We start from the raw sequence: 19,615 nt of genomic DNA on the forward strand, positions 1-19,615 counted from the left end.
AATTCTTAACACTTTTAGACATATTGGCGGAATAATCTCGTGATAGGGAAAATTAGCGACAGGTTGTTCGAAGAAAAATGGCTGGCAGTTGTCGAAGGATGGGAGAAGTTGATAATTTCAAGTTCATAATGCGGATATACGACGAGCGATTTCTGCGTGCGACCCGCTCGTGAAGTTTATCGCCGCCCCTTCCGTGTCGGACGTCCCTCGATGACAGAAAAACTGGTAGAAAGTGAATTTATACGATCCACTCCATAACGATTCGCCCTGCGCTTGTCACCAAACTGCTCGTCCCTCATCGTGATTTATCTTGAATCGAAGCTCGAGCCTTCGACTTTGGGCGAAAAGGAGAAGAACGAATAAGCGCGATCTCGTGGAATTTCTATGAATTAAAAGCTTGATAAAATTTCAGACTAGAAAATATATATATTAACTTGGTTAATTGTGGAAGAAGATCAAATAAAATTCTTGTTTATTTTTATTCCCAAATTTTAAATAATGAATTAATAATCTTGTCTCTATCGCAAGTATCTCCAAAACTGAAAATATGACAGTTCTACTTATCTATCTAAGTGTAATTAAAATTAAAAATATAATTCAATTGCATCCTCACAACGGAATGTTAAATTAGAACCACTTATCGATATATTTCTATGTAATTTGAAGAGCAAGGAAAAATATGATATACCCAAAAATTATTTTTTTTCACATTTTTTTCACCGATCAAAAATCGATCAAATCTCATTCAAAACAATGAAAATGAAAATTCCATCGTGAGCATGGAATTAAATTATATTTTTAATTTTAACACGTTTATCCCAAGTTTATCGAATCGCCCTAATCCATGGAAAACTTTGCTTCCGTCGAAAACTTCAACCTCGATTGTTGGGAAGACCGAGCAGCTTTAAAACTTGCGAAGACGTCTTGCAACGCGTCTTTTCGTCAAGCGGCTCCTATTATTCGTTAATCTTCGACGCAAACCTCGAACGACGCGTGCGGAGGAAAGGAAGAAGGAAGGAAGAAGGAGGGATTTAATGCTGTGGCGGACACCATTTTCTCCGGGAATTTTTTCATCCGCCAACGCATCCCAGCAATTTGAGCAATTAGGTAATTGGCACTTCTGGTAATTGTGCCTCCAAGGGGGCGTGGCATAACTAAAATTGCGACTGGCGGCGTTTCGAAACTATTTGTTCCACCACCGACAATCGCATAGTTCGGTCCCCGTGCTCGTCGATTGGGCAGGTTTTATCTCCTGTCTTGTGATTCGTTAATCGTACGGTGATGTTACATGTATAAGCGATTCGATTATTATCTCGTTCAGAAGTCTTGAACGGCTCTGACACGGTTCTTCTTCGCAGGTTTTTATTTTAACAGGGAATAATCAGTGGAAGGGTTATTTAATTTCGTTTCTCTTTCATAAACGAATAGTTATTTTCTAAAAGTTACCTGTTTTCGTTTCCTATTACGTTATATTATATTATATCGTCAAATGAAGTTGAAGCGAAGTGGATTAATAACAGTGGAATTTAGATGAAAGTTAAATTCATTACATAGATTTAGTTACAGAGTTTGACGTGAATTGACGTCATTCGAGTTACATCGATTGAATTAACTTAATGAAGTAACTAATGTAACGATAGAGCATATTTTTCAAATGAATCGATTAACCTCATTTCAAATTAATTTCCACGATTGATTTGCGATTTAACATATTCAACAATATCAGTTGTATAATAAGAAGTAAAATATTTAAGTTACATCTTTATAATTTTAATTGTCGATCTTATTTCGAAAATCGTTGCACCGATTTCGTAAGAAAAATCGATTTTTACTGAAAATTTGCACATATATTTAGAACAAACCGGACCAATAATCTTCTTATTCTAAATATCTTAAACTTTATCTGAATTTATATTTAAAATTTTTCCTTTATCTCGCATTACAAAAAAAAAATTTTTAGTTTCGGTAATACAAGATTTATCTTCTTCAGCAGTGGGCGCCGCTTTATATCGAGTTGCGTTTCTGAAAGATATAATCCCGGGATCTTCTTCCAAGAAGATCGTCGCGTGAATAATAAATGAAAAAATACGTTTTAAATAAGGGGAGGGGGAATACTAAAACGATGGTAAAATCACGGCCCCGGTAAGCTGACGCACACATCCTTTCCATCCTTAACGCTGAAGAGCCCTCTACCTCCCGAGAAAATAACGCGATAGTGGCAGAAATGCTGAGCCCTAGTTCCTTTGAGTGTCGAGCGCATTTTAGGAGTGGTGGGGGAAGAGAGAGTGAGAGAGGAGGGGAGCGTCTAAAGTGCTCGAGCGTCCTCCCTCGAAGGGTCTTTCACACTCTCGTTCCCCTCCATACTGGCCGGAACGAAGAATGGAATCGTCGCGAGGAACGGATTGCGAAAAAAGGAATCTAGATAATGAAATCTTCGATCGGAACGTTTAATAAATAGTTGTATACGTAAAAACAAAGAAAGAAAGGGAAAGAAGGGAATTAGAGAAACTCGAATAATTGGACGTATATATTATATATGCCTCGATATTCCGCGCGTAGAAACAAAGAGAAAAGAAGAGAATTAGAGAGAGAGAGAGATATCGAAATAATTCAAAGACGATTGGTTGGAAAAGAGAGAAGAGGCGGCTCAAATATTGTGACATCGGATCAGATTTCTAGATTTTTCCCCCTCCCCGTTACGGTCACCGGCTCGTCAGCTTTTTTCCACCTCGAACAAATTTTACGGTTTCGTTATTATCGAGAGCGCCTCACATTGTTGGCTTCTGCTTCCAGCGACACGAACGTAACGATCGAACGTTCCTAATCATCGAGCACTTTGGAAAGCTCTCGTTCCGCTGAGTGCCAAGCACTAGACGATGCGCTAGGCAAACCTTTGCATAGAGAAAGATGGAAGAGGAATGGGATGGAGAGGTGAGAGGTGGAGAGAGAGAGAGAGAGAAAGGAGGATGATAAAGGAGAGAAGGGTCGGAACTAAATGCGCTAGTATGTGCAAACTACCATTCAATCAAACAATTCTGCACAATGGGCGCAGACACTTGTCCCACGTATCTGGTGGGATACTACAACTCGGCCACATTATTCCTTTGGTTAGTCGCCCCTATTTGCTGACTTTGTTGGACGGCCCTCGAGCCGACTGAAGAAGATCTTTTTGATCCGTGAGATTCGTCGTTGATTCTTCGTGGGGAGGACGATGAAAATTTTTTCCAATGATTTGTTAAAAGAAAAAAGAAAAAAATTGCATTTTTCAAGGAAAATCGTTACCCGATTGCGACGTGGAAATAGTCTATGGTTAGTTGGATCTATTATACTGGCTGGCTGATTAAGGAGCGGGGAAAGGAAGGGATAAAGTTTCAATTAAAGTTGGATGTGTCGTAATTCCCAACAACTTTACGACCAATTTCAGCCGCGGAATCTTGACATCTGAAATTTTAATGGATTTCGTGTTTCCCCGGAAAATTTAAGGCGATTTCTCATATTATACAATGCTCCTCTCGGGAGGGCGAGTCCCTCTGAAGTCTCTCTCTCTTGTGTAAAGCTTCTTGCGTCATGTAAAATTGCACAATAGGCACGAGTGAAATTTCCACGATATTGTTGAACTATTTCATTTGATCGCATCGTGAATATTATGAATTATGAAAAGACTTTTTGTCTTTAAACTTATCGCGCGTTCATCTTGGATTTGAATTCTATTCGAAGTGATATTTTAGAACGTTTGTTAAGTAGATTGAAAGATTTTATACGGTTATTATTTCGAGATGAGAGATCTTTTTTGGAGAAATTTTTCAAGCTTTTTAATCGCGAAAAATTTAATTTGCCAGTAAATTAAACAATTTTTCAAATATTTTCAAATAAATTTGATTTATTATCCGAAAGAAAGCATATTTCTATTTTTTCACTTGTACCTTTATTTTTATATAAGGTTTATTTTTCTATAATATATGATCATCATTTTTAGATATTATCATAGGATTTCTTACAATGTAAATTTTTTTTTTAGATATGTTAATTTAAATATATACATATATAAGTATTTATTTGAATATGTTAATAATCTTTTTTCATCTATATTTATTCGTATTTGCTCGGTTTTTTTCGTATTTTACTTTCATTTGCATTTTTTTTTATACATTTTATTTATATTCATAATCGTAAAATAAAATATAAATTTAAAAAAAATTTTTTTTTATTTTCTTTAATATATTATTTTTTATATGTTTATCAAGTATAAATTATATTTTTATCGAATCTATCTATATTTCATATATTGCTTCAATTTAACTCAAATTTTCTATTTTATTGCAAATTAATTGCTATATGATTTTTTACAGTGTATCATACAAGAAGATATTGATGCGTGTATCGTCAAATTATAGAATATATTTATACATATTTATTTATAGTGAAATATTTTTCAAATTTGTCTCTATATATCAGTTTCATAAAAATTAAAAAGAATCATTCAAAATTTAATAATCAAATGCGTAGTTGAATAAATATTTGTTGCGTGTTAATTTAAATTTGCTGAACGCAATATTGTAAAAAAAATAAATTTTATATCAAACTACTGTATAATAATTTTGTATCCTAAGTTTAAAATTTGATCTTACTTTTCAACAAAATTATAAATGTAAAATAAAAACAATCTTATTTCTAATTTCTATCTCCATATTAAAACCCCTTTAATACAATAACTAATGTTAAGGATATTTTTTAATATTCTTTAAAAAAAAAAAGAATAAACAAATAAACATGCAATATAAATTTGTATTATTGAAAATTTATTATTTAGAATATTTTCACTATACATCCAATCCAGCACCATTCCCATCCCGTTAATTCTCGAATTAATCCACGGATCGTTGCATCCACCATCGGCCTCGATTATTTATCAATGATGGCGAAACGGCGGCCCATAAATTCGAATATAATGCCGATGGACTCAAAAGAAAACGGCACCAGTTATCTTTCCGCGTGGACGAGTCGAAGGAGAAGGCTGTATCCGAGGAAAGGAGGGGAGGGGGCTCGCCACTTAGGCTAACGAGTATATAATCGATGATATACTGCCGCGTGGCTTAATCACGCGCGAAGATAAAACCGTTCTCTTTATCTCCGTAGCCGAGTTAAATCTAACCCCTCGTGTCATCTGGCCACCCCCTGCTTTCTTCCTTCCTTCGGGAGGAGCGCTCATTATACGCCGTCGGACAGAGGAAGATTTTATTACGGCGACGTGGAAGACTTTTTTTTACTGCTCGCAGAGAAGATATTTCGCGCGCAGAATTTTCCAACGATCCTTGAGCAACTTGATTCTTTGGGTTAATGTTGAAGTTGAATAAGCTTCTTATTTCTTCCCCGACGTTCATCGCCTGTTTGCATCCTAGACACGGTTTTTTAAGGTAGAAAAGCTTGGAGTGTCATTTCTTTCTCCCTTTTTTTTATCTTCTCTGTACATCGCGAGAATGCATTGCGTGCGGATCAACCGATAAAACTTGGTGAGTCGTAAAAACACACTGCCCTCGCGTGTAAATTTTGTAAACGATTTTTACGACTGATTTTACGAACCATTCTCGATAGACTCGCAATCTTTTTTTCCCTTTCTCTCTCTCTCGTTTCCTTTCATCCTCCTCATTGTCTGTAAAGGAATACTTACGATGCAACAGAGCTTGTTTGCAGTTCGTGAGCTTCAACCAATGTAGTTTCTTGGCTTGTGCACCTTGGCGAAAGATTAGGCACGATCGGTACGTCTCACCTTTCAAATAACGAGGATCGAGTTTTTAACCGAGAACCTTGGCAACCGTGTCGTTCTCTTTATGCGTTCTTTCGAATCTCGATCCAATTAACGATTAGCCACACTGGTCCCCACTTTTGAACTGTTGGTAACTGGATGTTTAAAATTGTTTGGTTAATCTTTCGAGGGCAGAGTATTATCAGAGTAATTTTTTAGAGATACGCGAGAGACTCGAAGCAGCTGTTTCTGAGGGAGGTTAATAAGAAATGGAAGGAAACGATCTAGGAAAAGTTGAAAAGAATGAGAAGATTGAAAGAGAACGAGAAAATAATGATAAAAAAGAAAAAGTGATGACATGATATTCACAATTCCCTTTTGATGGAATTGAAATTGCCTTGTGATTTTCATATTTAAAAAAATAAATATAAACTTTGACATAAATATTTTTTCGTTATATCAAAATAATTTTAATAATTAAAATTAATATATTATATTTTCTTCAGAAAAATTTGAAAGAAATTAAAAAATCTCGTTAGAGAAAAAAGATTTGATAAAATCTTAAAAACAGTTTGTATAAACTCTTCTCTTGAAACGGAAAAAAGAAGATAAAAACATTTGAAATATTAATAAAAACTTGACATGATTGTCCTTCGATTCTTAGCAACACGTAGACTCTGAAGGTCATACTTTATTTTCACCAGACGAATTTGACTTGAAGATAGTTCCACTCGATTCACCTAGTTTTACCCGACGAAACACCGGCTGACGTGCACATGTCTCTACATACTCATTCTGCCGGTAATTCACAGGCTATCTACTTCGAGCGGGATCTATTAGGTATTAGGTAGCCAAGTGGATATAGGCATTGCCTGATTATGGATTACCTTCCTGTCGGATGACATTCACTGGCATAGATAACTGCAAGTAGATACGTGCACATGTAATATCTATGGGGAAGTGAAGTGTATTCGGCGTTGTGCACTCTGATAGGTTGCTAGTAACAGCTTCGAACTACTCCTGTTGTTTCTCTTGGAAAGCTAAACTCTTCTCGTTACTCCTATCTTTTTTATCTTGGTAAATTTAATTGTAAATTACCTCGAGCTTAATCCTGAAACCGAAACGACGATTATTAATCGATGAGCTGGCGAGAGGATTTGATTAGAAATAATTTCACATTTTTCTTTTTAATTACATCACGTTAATCTAATTTATCGCATCATCGATACGAATGAAATTATTAACTGGGAACCGAGTTGCACGAACAATAGAGGTTCACGTTATCACATCAGATTTTGATTGTTAATATTTATCTGATCGAGTCGCAATGAAAAGCGGCACATATATTTCGCTGGACGACATTATGCTCGACAGATTGGCTTTGATTTTGTACATGACGCGCTAGTGATTGTTTTATGTGATAATAGTATTGATGCATTAGCCCAGTTCGTGTATCGATTACTTTAGAACAATGATTATATATATATATAAATCGCAAACTCCGATATTCAATTCGAAATATTATCATTTTTATTTATCTTGGATAACAAGTATGAATAATTCGCTTTCCTTCACAATGATATTCAATTATTAACTTATTCGAATCAGCACGTTTGATATCTCCGATATCAAAAACCGCGATAATGATTGTCGTTTATTCGTGATCGAATATTTATCGTTCGAAAGAAATTCTGATTTTAATGGCGACATATTTTTTTATTCGAGTAATTTTTCTACCGCGTCCCGATAAAAGGTTCGGCTTTAAAAGCCGACCGAAAACTGCATAAAAAACGATCCAGACGAATTTAAAACGCTCCTCTCGTGTACAAATCTCGCATACGTTCTTAATTAAACTGTGCAAGTGAAATCGATACGAATTTAAAAGGACTTCGTACGTATATTTTTTCCGCGTTGAATAATCGGTGGTATTCTTTTTCGATTCAATTACGTGGCTCGTGCGCGCGATAACGAACTGTATTAAAAAACAGGGGAAAAAGTAATGAAGGAAAATATATACCGCAAATTATTCAGACGCTACAGTGCGAGTCACCTCTTTTAACATCGTCACGTTGAAATTGCTACGAGAATTTTATCGATTATTTGAGTTCGTCTTTTACTCGAGATATCGTATTTTTTCTCGCCTTACGCCAGAAAATCGATCATATTGTCGATACGAACGAGCGCATCTGATTCTCCTTCGACGATAAAATTTCATTCGTTATCGTAATGTGGCTTTCACAAGAACGCATCAGATGATTAATAATAATGTTTTATTACCAATAGACGCGAATTGAACACAAACGTTAAATCAAATTAATTCGATCGAATTTATACGCGATCGAATGAATACGTGGGTAAAATATATGTTTTTTAAAATATTATTGTTAAAATATTACTAGATTGAAAAATTTCTATCTCAGATTCTTTTCAAGTTTTTCATAATTTGTAAATTTTATTTGCCAAGCTTTTTATTATCAAAATCGTTATGCACAACACATTTATTCGTATTTACATTTGCAATTTTTTATTTTTCTTATCCTTATGGTATTAAAATTTCATATCTTTAATCACTCAAATTATAATCGCAACATCCAAGTTTACAATAATTTATTCTCAAAATTTTATTTCAATTCTTATTACACGTGTATAGTTATTTTAAACGATTTGAGACTGGAAATTGAAATTTGTCTTCACAAGTAATGATTCATTAAGCACACGATATCTCAATCTTTCTTACCAGGAAGATAAAAATACACAAAAACGATTATTTTAATACTGGAAACTCTGGAAGAAATGTTGAAAGGCACAAAACGACAAATATTCTAAATAATAAATGTCACGTTATAATAATATGAATCGATAATAAAATGCACGAAATCATACATAATAATATAAATATCGATTGCACAATCCGAGGAAAAAAATACAAATTTTTAAACGCACTACGACATTATATCACGCAATGCATAATTCTTGGCACAAAGATACAAGGAAACAGAAGAATAAAAGAAAGGAAACTCATTAGCCTAATTTCTATGTAATTCGATTGTCACGCCATCAGTTGTTAATTTGGCGGAACTATTTCTCTTAGTAAAATAACGAATAGAAAAGAAATTAAACGAAAGTGTATTCGAATCACATATCTAGCATCAGTTTAAACAAAGGAATTCGAGCATATCCTGTATCTATTCTTTCATTTTCAAATTTTCCGAGGCTGAATCAACTATCTAGCCGATAAACGTTCTCTTAGGGTTTAGTGACACGTAAAGAGACTAGTATTTCGTGGATCGACAACGATTTTCACGTTACGGATTCGATACTTGTTCGGATATCGAGTTAATCAGCCATGCGAGACTGGCCGTCCCGAGCAGTCGCGCTTTTTTTTCGAGATTATCGAGCGACCTGTGTGGCTGGGAAGAAAACCGCTGCCAAGAAATTCTAGTATCGACGAAAGGAAAGCTGGTCTGCCGTTGACTTCGCGAATAGGAATACGGGTCAACGGGTATCCCGAACAGAAATAATGCTTTGGTCATTTCTATTGGTCAGCACAAGTTGAAAACTCGTCTCTAGCAGAATTTTTTATCGCGCTTTTCCTTTTCGTTAATTTTTTTCCAGCTTGTTTCACAATACTTTCATGTGAACGTGTTGTTTTGTTTCTTACGATTTATAAATCTTTGAACAGTTGATAGATGAGAACACTTTTGAATATTTCTATTTTTCATAGAAAAAATGATTAATATGTTTAATGTGGTAATGTGGAATGTGGAATATGGAATTTTTTTCGAAAACTAGTGCAAAGTGATTTTAATTCTTGATCCTACATTTTTCTTCAATATCTAAAAATTTTTAATGAAAAAGAAAATTTAATTAAGAAATTTTATCTTTATTTGAAAAATCATAGGATAATTGAAGAAACAAAGTGGTATAAAAGTTAGAAAAAAATTCTTGATTTCGTGGAAATGTTCAAATTGCGATAAAAGAAAAAAAGAATAAAAGGAATGATACGTTTGAAATTTGTTCACCTATATTCTCATGTCATTTTTTTCTTTCTGCTACAAACATGTTCCATTGTAAAATCACAGATATGACTTTAATATTGATTTCATCGAGGGTTTCATATTTATCTAAATTTTACATTATTATCTTTTCTTCTATAATTGATATAGATTTTTAAAATTTATCGTTTTATTTTTCATTAGAGATAAAAAATTCTAAAAAAATCTTTTATTATTTATTATTTTCTCTACAATTTCAACTAATTGCAATTTTTTAAAAATTGTTTTTACACATCATCTAATAAATTAATCCTTTTTTTCAGATAAACTCAAGTTGTTTGGTCCAATTTTAAAAAAATTATTCTATTGTAAAGAATGATCGAACTTTTTATAAGAAATTATACTTGCAAGAATCTATTTTAAAGGAGTTTCGTGAATTCTGTTATGGTTCGAAATATACAATTTATAACAAAAGAATTTTTTGAATGCGTCTTTCATTTCATTTCGAAATTGTTTTCATGGAAATATGTTTAATTGATATTCTATGGGAGCCGCAGGTGGCTCTTCCCTACGAAATGGACCGCAGTTCACGACTTACATTAACTTGTGGAAACATACTATTCTCAAACTGCTGGATCTTTTCCCTAGATTAATTTCAGACACTAGTCAATATGCATATTATAAGCATATTCTTATCCATATTACAATTTAATTATTATTCGGCAATGAAAAATCTAAATCTAAATCAATCTAATATTACATTGTTTCTCAATTTTAGATCATATTCCATTTTAATACTTCAAAAATTTTTCTAATATAATAGTGAAGTAAATTTCTGAAAACATGTAAATAATAATATATAAATAAAAAAAGAAACAAATAAAAGTTTTACTTTCTTGAATATAAAATAATGAATAGAATTTATATTAAATTTTATATATTGTAAAATATAATTTTAAAAGATTATGTTGTAAAATATTAAATATATTTGTATGAATTTTAAAGACATTAAAGAAAAACGATTGATATAATTATTATTTTAAAAAAAAAAAAAATTTAGAAAGAAAATATATATTTTCACACAGTACTTAATAGTTGTCTATTTAATTGCTTATAAATATTTTCGACATATAATTGACATTTAATTTATGCTATATGATGTAAAATCTTTTTTTAATTATCTATTTTCTATTTATTACCAATTAAATGTTTCAATTAAAAATCTTGTAACAAGAAGAGAGCAACTTCATTAAAGTTTAAGTTATTACGTATAATATTGTAAAAATATAAATGTATATTTTGCATTGTTTGATGCAAATTTTATGAAGATCAGAAAAAAATTACTAATTATTTCAGATTCTAATAACATTTTCATTATTTTTACTCAATACAGAATAACAGAATAGATAATTAATATCTATCTACATCTGTTTTTTTCACTTTTCATTAACAAAAGAACAATCCATAAGTATTTATTCAGTATTTCATTGTTCAATGCCAATATAAGACAATCATTTTCTGCACACATTTTCTTGTAAATCTCCAAACTTTAAAAATTCATCAAAAATTTAAACACTGACTTACTAATTAAATAGATAGTACCTAAAAAAAAAAAGAAAAAAGAAAAGAGAGAAAATATTTCTTTAATTAATATTTTCCTCTTAAGTCGAAGTAATAATTTTAAAAGGTTCTTTTTAATTTTCCTAAAATAAAACTGCCCTTCCCTTAACTGCAACATAGTCTTGCAACATAATTTTCTAATGTCTTTCGAAACATTCGAATCACTCCTGTCTCATATCCTTCTGTCTTCATACCCTGGTAAACTACCAATGTTACAGTATCGCATTTCCGCAAGCAGCAGTAGCATCGATACGTAGACCTTTTTATGACTCCGTGAAACAACGAAAATAAAATCCCCGGGAAACGAAACTTTTCCCTCTTGTTCCTTCGTTTTTCCGGGCCGGGGGAGCCACGACATTTTTTCCACCGAGATGATTTTTCGAGGTAGGCGAATTACACGGTTGTCGGACGCAGCGCCGGCTCGCCACCGACTTGTCGCTTAATACAGAAACGGCGAAATCGAGCGTGATAATCCGTTTCTATCGTTCCGTAATAATTGAACCAGAGCCACCCTTTTTCCTGACATTCATTCCATTTTGCACAGCCATGAACCTACCGGGAAAATTAACTCTCCGGTTTTTCGTCGATCCTTCTCTCCTTATTGGTAATTCTGCCGACAAACTTTAAAGCAAAGAGAGACGTCTTTTTACGGTTTCTTTCGATGGCTAGTTTTATCTTCTTTTTTTATTTTTCTTTTGTGAATGATTCCTTGGATATTCGAGTACGTACAGAGACATTTGGGAAGTCGAAAAAGTAAAATATTTTTTGGTTATATTTAATAATGAAAATTTTGTTGCTGTTATCATTATTGATCAGTTATTGGCCATTAATTGATGACTTAGAATATAATGAACTATAAATTGGCATTTTTATACAAGAATTAAGGTATTTTATAAATAAAAATAAATAATTGTATATATATATTGCTGATATGCACGAAATTTAATCTTAATTTTTCCTTATTGCATTATAATGTGAAAATTAATAAAATAAAACTGTGATAATGGTATACATTTGTAATACTTAGAAAGAAACTTACAAAGGAATTATAAATCTATTATTAATATTATCTTACTTTATGACACGTATATAAATGTCATTTATATCTTATTCAATAAATCCATTTCAAGAATATAATGCATTTAAAAAAAAAATAAAATATAAAATAAATATAAACGTAGAAAGGAGCTTGATGCGTTATTATAATGAAATAATTGATATTTCTAACTTCTAAGATGGAACTAACATATTTTAAGAAATAAAAAATAAAGTAAAAAAGTTAATACTTAATACCACGCATTATTAATTCAGTTTCTAAAGAAAAGATCCAAATTTAGTTATTAATTAAATAAATTTAATCTCGAGCGTGTCTCTGATTTAACACTAAACAGAAAGAACATCTTCTTCCATATTTGGAAGAGCACATCGCACAGATTAAAGACGTCTGCTGGAGACGGTAGTCTTTTAAAATAATCGCACGTAATTCACGTATAAATACAGAGAGGGCTCTGTATTCTGACTCGCGCATCGCTTTAAGATTGAAACAGCACAATGGTCCAAGCGAGATTCTTCTCGAGCGTAGAAAGAAAAAACCAGACGGCGAATAAATATGAGTTTGGAGAGCTTTGTCCATTGCCATCAATGAGATGCGACGCAGAGATGTTTCGGAATTGCAATTTTCTCGACGCTCCGTGGGGATACTTTTATTTTAATATTGAAACATTGGAACGTTTGAAAGTGATCAAACGAGAAGATACGCGAAGCGAAAATATTAAAGGAGGAAAAAGTGTATGAAAACTTGTTGGAACTCGAGTTCGATTGATACGTATATACGTAGTGTGTGTAAGTTGTTAATATATTTGTGAGGTTAGAACGTGGAATAATATCGTTATTGCAAGTGTGATATTATAATGTAAGTGTTCTGTAAATATGGGAATATCATTATATTATAATATATTCGAAATTCAAATTCTTCCTAAGAAAGTTTAGGTTAGAATTGAGTCAAGAAAAGTATAATTTGATTATGGTACAAAATTTCATGTAACATGTAAGATTTATTTAAATATATAAATGAACGATAATCTCAAAGATCTGAAGAATCCATATAATAGAAATTATTCTTTTCATGTGATAGATGAACTATTCAAAATTTTTTCTAATTTTTAATATCATTGAATCGTATTGTGATCAGAAGCTTTTATTTGGAATATGATTAAATTTGTTCATAATATTCAATTATATAATTATTATAAATTGTAAAAATAAATTAATATTAGAAAAAAAATATATGTAAAAATTTACATTCGTTTAATAAATGAATCTTTGATTTCTAGAATTGAATTTTCACAAAAATATTTCACGAACTTATTAATATTTTGTGTGTAATTTTTCTCGATACATCGCTTGGGTATCGATTTGGGTATCGAAAAATAGCTTTGACTTTTGTTGAGATTGAAATTCAATGTTAGATAGGAAAACAAGAAGACGCGACGCTCAAGCGATCTGCTGATTATTACTTATTTCTGACGTTGCAGAATTTCTTCGATAATGAAAAATTTAATCGCTCGTTATAATCAACCGTTCCTCGCTCGACTCTTTTGTTCCAAAAAAAGCTGAAAACCCACCATCGATGGGATAATACTTTCGAAACTTCGGTGAAGAGTGTCTCGAGATCGCTGTTGAATATTGGAATAAGCATTATTCATTGACTTGAAAATGTTTCACCTCCTTTTTTTTTATTTGAAAAATTTGTATCTTTGTTTCCAATGGCGTAGACTCATTGAATTAAATGAAATTACGTAAGAAATTAAATTAAATCGAATTAAAAAATTACAAACTTTCTGTTGAAAAGAATATTTTCGTAATGATTCCAAAATTTTATACCCGTGTATATCTCTAAAGAATCCTGAAATATTAAATTTAAACGGTTCAAGGATTTGAACAATGGGCAAGTCAATTAGAATCTTAAAAAATAAAGTCTCTCGAAAACAAAGACTCGCAAAAATATGTGTTATCGTAATAACAAGTTTTAAAATTAATTTCAAATCCTTTTTTAAAAATTTTATTTATAAATAAAATATCCATCGAAGACAACGAAGATCGGATGGGAGAAAAGAAGGAAGGAAAGCGAAACGCGCATTTATTAAAAACCTTAAAAAAAAAAAAAATCGAAATTAAAAAAAGAAAAAAATATCCAAGGTTCAAAAAATTCCTGCGGCAGAGTAGCAACAGTGGTAAAATATTTCAAAACAGGCCCTTCACGGCGCAACCTATTTTTTCCCCCCCAGCTACGTTATATCTTTTCTCTCCTTTTGTTGAGCGGCTGGCTATTCAAAAAATCGAAATGGGAGCGAGGAGTAATTAACTTCCTTTCCGTATTGTGCGCCACGTACGCGTGCTATACCAGTCGGAATAAAAATACTGTCGGGTAACTTATTTTCGTTATTACTACAAAAATAGAGTGTCTTTTAATGAATGAACCGGGAATCTATTATTCGATGACCTAAATAAGAGTAGCATCGTTGATTGGAAGTGTTGTATTAACACTTCTCTTATATATAAATATCAAGTCTATAAGATTAATCGTTTCACGAATATCGAAAGGAGTATCTCTATACTCTTTTTTTTTTTTTTAAATCTCGACGGTTATATTTAGATGGTTTATATTAGATAGTTAATTAACAGAAGGAATAAAGTATTTCTCAAGGATTTTATCAAATACTATATTCGCACGCTTAAGGATACAGTAGCAGGTAATTTGCAAGCATGAACAAGTCTCGTGGGAATGTGTGTCTGGGATTATGATGGGTAAATTGTTATAACTGTTTGCAGCAGAGAAACAATAATCTAGGATATATATATACATTTACTCCCTTCATATATATAAACATTTCTTCCCTTCAAAGAGTGAACTTTATGAACAGAGTTCAAAGTATTTGCTGAGAATTAAGTCCATATGACTGTTGTCATTACATTTTTTTCTTAAATTTAAGTTAGCTGCGATTTCTGCCATTTTAAAAGCCATTTTTTTGATTTTAAATTTGTCAAATTATCGAATCGTGTAGGAATTTTTTATTTCGATTATAATATATTTTTATAAATATCGAATTTCTTTATAATATTTAGTTTTTTAGAATTTTTGTTTTTTTCTTTTTCTTTCTTAAAATAAGTGATTGTGCTATATAGTAATCTGATCTAATCTCTGATTCTCTCCACTTTTTGAAATTGATAATTATTAGAATTATTATATAATTTTTAAAACGTATAAATGAATCGTAAAGAAAGTGCATTTCTAATTATATCTCTATATAATTATATTCTTTCTCCGGAACTCGATAATGGGTCTTGATTTATCCAGGCTGTTTGTGCCTCGTTTAAGCCGATTAATCAACATTCTATTCCACTATGGTTTTTGGTAAATCGATTCGATCGATCAATCATTGTTTACTCAGTATATTCATTGATCAGTCAGCCAATCAATTCGTATGAACTCGAAATTCTGATTTCGTATATACGTTTCCATCTTTTTTTTGGAAACAAGATAAAATATATAATTTAATAATAATATTTTCATAGGTATATTTTATAAATTTGTGATTAGTTTTATATATTTATTTTTAAATAAATTGATGAATTAATATTTTCGTTATATTAATTCAAATTTTTCAAGATTAATATTATATGATTATACAAACTTTATGATTCGGAAATAATATTCGTCGACGTGGATTGTATTTCCATTTTTCTCATTTAAATTTTCGAAATGTTTATCTCTTCAATACATCGATTTATTCGGACCAACGAGTTGCGTTATCTCGTATACGCGATTTCTACGTGATATACGAGATGTATTTTTTAATAAGATTTCAAAATTCCCGCCAATAAAAATAGGAAAATCAAATTAATAATAATTATATGATATCTTTTCCTAATTCCTTAGTCAATCGGCTATTTAATCTCAGATAAATTCGTTTATTATCGCACATCAATAATTTATAACGAATGTATGTAACAAATTTTGTAAAATAATGTTTGCAAAGAATGCAATTATTTATTATTTTAGTAAAAAACGAAAAGTTAGGTTAGAATAGATTAAGAGATAAATTTATTTATTATCAATTTTGTAAAATTATATTGTAAAAATGCAATTGTTTATTTTTAGTAAAAAGTTAGGTTATATTAGATCGAACGCTGCAGAAATTTTTAGACAATTCGTGAGATTTATGGATCGTAATTAATAATAGTAATGGCGTAATTGGTGATGGTAAAATAAGACAATGGTGTCACTTGTTTCGACAAGCATAAACAAATATTCATAACGGAGAACAAAGCGGTCGATTAACGATAATGATTGATGAAGCGATGAAAATTTAATGAAGATAGTTAATGCGAAAATTAACAGATTCGATATCATTGAACGAATTCTAATATCGCATATATTACTCTGGAATTAAAGATACTAGTTTTGACAGATTTCTCTGATATTGGAATGAAAAAATTGATGAAACAATATCAAAATTCATGCGAAAAGTCATTTACTCTTATATAGTTCTAAAGTAATTAGATTTTTTTACAAAAGTAATGATCATTTAATCGATTTTTCCATCGTAATTGTTTTTTGGATACATCAATGGATAATGCATCTTAAAATAATTATTTTTCTCAAATATAAATTCTTTTTATTGAAATGTTACTCTGATTTATTATAAATTATTTTGTAATTTTTGCTATATAAATTTATAGAATATTTCACTTGTTGATATAAGTCAAAAATTTCTGTTTTTGAATTACATTTTAAATGTAACATGTAAAAATTCTATAAATAATTCCAAATTGTGAACTTTCAATTTACTATTTTGATATTTTAATTCTAAATTATTCGAAAATATTTTTTCTAATAAAATATAATTTATGAGTTATTATAACAAATATGTAAATAATTTCACTTTATAAAATCAATATTATTTCATTCCAAGTTATTCACAATATATTATCGTTGTTTTCAAAGAAAATTTTAAGCAAATACAATATTCATATGTGAATATTACTTATAAAACATTCTGTCTTCTGGAAGAAAAGTTTTGAACGTTGCAATTTCTCTTTACGAAACAATTTATCGATTAAAATTATCGAAGTTACAACTATATCAATTTATATATTTCCAACTTTTGCAAAACTCACTTCCTTTTTTCCTTTCCTTTTTATTTCACCGACTCAAAAATAGATTAACGTAGTGGTGTATAATCCGAAGAAAAATTTTTAAATAACTCACTTATTCCTGTCTAAATAATTGTGTTACAAACTTCGATATTTACATTTCAACTTAAAAAGTTTCACGGTTGCGCTTCTTTCACGTTGATGCATATTATTCTCCTCCCCTTGTTCTCTTGTCTGGCGAAGCCGCGACTCGATTCTGCTTCAGATAGATGCATGTTTATTGCTGCATTAGCGCGGGACCGTTCCAGGATAAAGCCACCAGCCGGTAGGATTCCCTTGGTTTACTAGAGGATTTCGTATTTTCCCGCAAAATATCCTGGCCGGAAGATGCTGCTCATCTTGTTTTTTCGCACAAGTAGAAACAGGCCGGCAGAAGAAGAAATTTCCAACAGTAAACCTGGATGATTTATTGTGATTATTAATCTGATCTGATAGGTAATCGAAAATTAAAATTTAGTTTAGAAATGTTTTTGGAACGAAATAATTTTGATCTACGATAATTGTCTAGCGATAAAATTATTTATATTTATATTTTGGTACAAAATATAAAAGTTTTAAAGTTTAAAAGATCGAAATATTGTTGTTGAAACAAGTTACATTAATAGATGTAAGATAATCATGTATGAAATGATCGATCAAAGATTATTCCATATTGATATTTATAATTATGATAAATATGGTAATACATCAATTACCTGATAACAGAGGAAGAAAGTAACTAATATTCTTCGTATTCTATCGTATATTCTCTGTGGATTACAATATTACTTTCAACTCTATTAATCATGTTTCTCATGCTTATGCTTTTCAATTAAACATAACCTAAATTACATATAACGATATATTATAAAAATGCTAACGATAAATAATCATTGTTAACGTTTAAAAAATTAAAGATTAGAAAAAAGAAAGATATATACTCACACAAGAAATATTCACGTCATAATTTTAAAACATCAAAAAAAACAAATGATTTTCTGTGCTATTGCATACCTGCATATCATTGAAATATGAATAAATATATTTTAATTATTTTCCATTATTATTTCTATATATCCAAAATTACGATACATTCTCTTCTTTCGATAACACTATTGAAAGCGATAATCTATGAAAACAGATAAGAATAAAATAAAACTTTCCGAATATCGTGTTTGCAGTCGAAATTGTTATTATCGCGCAAAACAAACTACAAGTATAGTGTAACGTCTAAACTATAGAAACACAGCAGCAAAACGAGCCTCGACTGCCATGGGTATATTATTCCGCAATGGCGGAACGATTAGTCAGACTCCCCACGCACCGCTGACATTCGCACGCGCAACCTGCACATGATTAATAATCATAGCTGACCGTCGTTATTGGCGTGGACGTTATCGTTATCTTCCGCCTATTTGCTCGCACTTTTGAACGACGATGAATCGCGACGTTACTGTCAGAAATTAATCTGTCTATCACGTGATACGATCAAGTGTCTTATATATAAATATAATTAAATTTAAAAGCGTTATTTAGTTATTTAAATGACAAGTGGAAATAATTAATTGAAGTTTGTCAATTGTTTAAGTTTCGTAGAAATTTTGAAAGAATTTTATCGGAAGAGATGCTTATTGGAAATTGTTTATCGTGAATTTAACACCATTGGTGGAACTAGAGAGAAAGGTGGTATTACGTTGAGATTCCCTGCTGGTAAATTGGCGCCCTAGAGATTTTCATATTTTATAACTAGATCGTGGATGTTTATGCATTTATGGAAAATTTCAATGTAAAATTTATATCGTATGCAATGTGACACGAAATATCCAAAACAAATATGCATATTACTAACACTTAAATGAACGAATCTTATAATAATGAATAAATATAATAAAATTAAAAATGTTACTTCGTATAATAAATTTATTTAATCTTTTATATTTTCAAATATAAACTAAAAGTTTTTGAAATTATATGGATTGACTATCTATTATTACTGACTATATATTAAAAAATCATGGAAGATTGTAAATAATTATAATTTTTTTTAATAATATTAATTAAC

The 19,615-nt window shown here is 30.9% G+C and overlaps 1 protein-coding gene and 2 long non-coding RNA genes across 7 annotated transcripts in view; 1 reads left to right on the forward strand and 2 right to left on the reverse strand.

Annotated features, from left to right (window-relative positions):
* Nucleotides 1–19,615, forward strand: part of LOC107998451 (RNA-binding protein Musashi homolog 2) — a 177,844-nt gene that overhangs the window by 20,863 nt on the left and 137,366 nt on the right. The window lies entirely within an intron of this gene.
* LOC107998455 (uncharacterized) lies at nt 4,783–9,006 on the reverse strand. Of its 2 annotated transcripts, XR_003697835.2 has the most exons (3): nt 8,481–8,956; nt 6,434–6,854; nt 4,783–5,888 (listed from the first exon to the last, which is right to left on the reverse strand). It is a non-coding gene; the product is annotated as an uncharacterized LOC107998455 (long non-coding RNA). The 2 variants fall into 2 exon arrangements; XR_009830694.1 differs by having other exon boundaries at nt 4,783–6,854; nt 8,481–9,006.
* LOC107998454 (uncharacterized) lies at nt 16,876–19,292 on the reverse strand. Its single transcript, XR_001766191.3, has 3 exons — nt 18,499–19,292; nt 18,270–18,396; nt 16,876–17,971 (listed from the first exon to the last, which is right to left on the reverse strand). It is a non-coding gene; the product is annotated as an uncharacterized LOC107998454 (long non-coding RNA).

This window comes from Apis cerana, linkage group LG7 (genome assembly GCF_029169275.1).
Source record: "Apis cerana isolate GH-2021 linkage group LG7, AcerK_1.0, whole genome shotgun sequence".
NCBI lineage: Eukaryota > Metazoa > Arthropoda > Insecta > Hymenoptera > Apidae > Apis > Apis cerana.